This window comes from Myotis lucifugus, unplaced genomic scaffold, assembly GCF_000147115.1.
Source record: "Myotis lucifugus unplaced genomic scaffold, Myoluc2.0 scaffold_29, whole genome shotgun sequence".
Lineage (NCBI taxonomy): Eukaryota > Metazoa > Chordata > Mammalia > Chiroptera > Vespertilionidae > Myotis > Myotis lucifugus.
In genome coordinates this window covers 1,614,464-1,615,337 of record NW_005871077.1, presented here as the reverse complement: position 1 = coordinate 1,615,337, position 874 = coordinate 1,614,464, and the positions used below count along the sequence as shown (strand labels likewise).

The 874-nt window shown below is 68.3% G+C and overlaps 1 protein-coding gene across 2 annotated transcripts in view; it reads left to right on the top strand.

The window, feature by feature from the left end:
• The first annotated feature begins 219 nt into the window (after positions 1-219).
• MAP3K8 (mitogen-activated protein kinase kinase kinase 8) overlaps positions 220-874 on the top strand; it is a 26,455-nt gene continuing 25,800 nt past the window's right edge. For both annotated transcript variants that reach the window (XM_014453940.2, XM_006086645.3), the window contains exon 1: positions 220-748. The gene's annotated coding sequence lies outside the window, so the exon portion shown is untranslated. The remainder of the gene's footprint in view (positions 749-874) is intronic.

Genomic DNA, 874 nt, shown 5'->3' with positions numbered 1-874 from the left:
CAACGCTGCTGCGCCTCCTGCAGCGCGGGCGGACAGCTGGCGGCTCTTCTGCCCCCCCCCGGTTGTGGTGGCACGGGACAGGGACAGGGCCTGGGCCTAGGACACTGGAGTGACCCCGAGGGCTCAAGCGCGTAAGGAAATACGATCTTCTTCCAGGGACCAAGGGGTGCGGAGACCCTGGCGCTTTATAACTCCGCCATTGGGGCGCCCTCTACATCAGGTCCCAGGGAGAACTCAGGTGTCTCAGGCCCCCCACTGCGGTCTGGGGTCCCTAGGTGGCCTGTCGATCCCGACGCCAGCGCTCCGGGCGCGACCCACTCCAAGCAAGGCTCGCTCCTCCCACGTCGCGACTTCAGCTCCGCCCGGGTCCCCGAAGGCAAAAAAAGGGGGGGGGAGGGCGGAATTTCCCAGCGCGGGGGCTCTGGCTTCCCCACAATTCTTTCTGTTTACGGAGAGAAAGGGGAAATGGAAAGGGCGGGGAGGCGGTGGCTAGCACACGCTGCGCCGCCACCCGGCCGGGTCAGACGCCGTGAGTCCGGGCCATCGAGGACGGCCTGGGCTGGTTTGTCCGCTCCGGTCTTGACGCACCTCGCTCCGGAGCCGGCCGCCCAGGCTCCAGCCTCTGCCACCGCCGGACCGCGGGGCCCCAGCGCATCCGGCTCGGGAGCGCCGGTCACCCGCTGCGCACCGAGCCGTCGGGGGGCAGTAACTGGAGCGCCCGGCCTGCGGGGGCGAACGGAGGCCGCAGGTAAGTCAGTGTTGGGGGGCTCGGGAGTGTCTTTCTGGTCTCAGCCTTGCGGGATACCCCAGCTGTTCACATCTTGAAAAGGAGGGTGTCCCCGGCGTGGTTGCAGACTCCCGGGCTCTGGGAGAA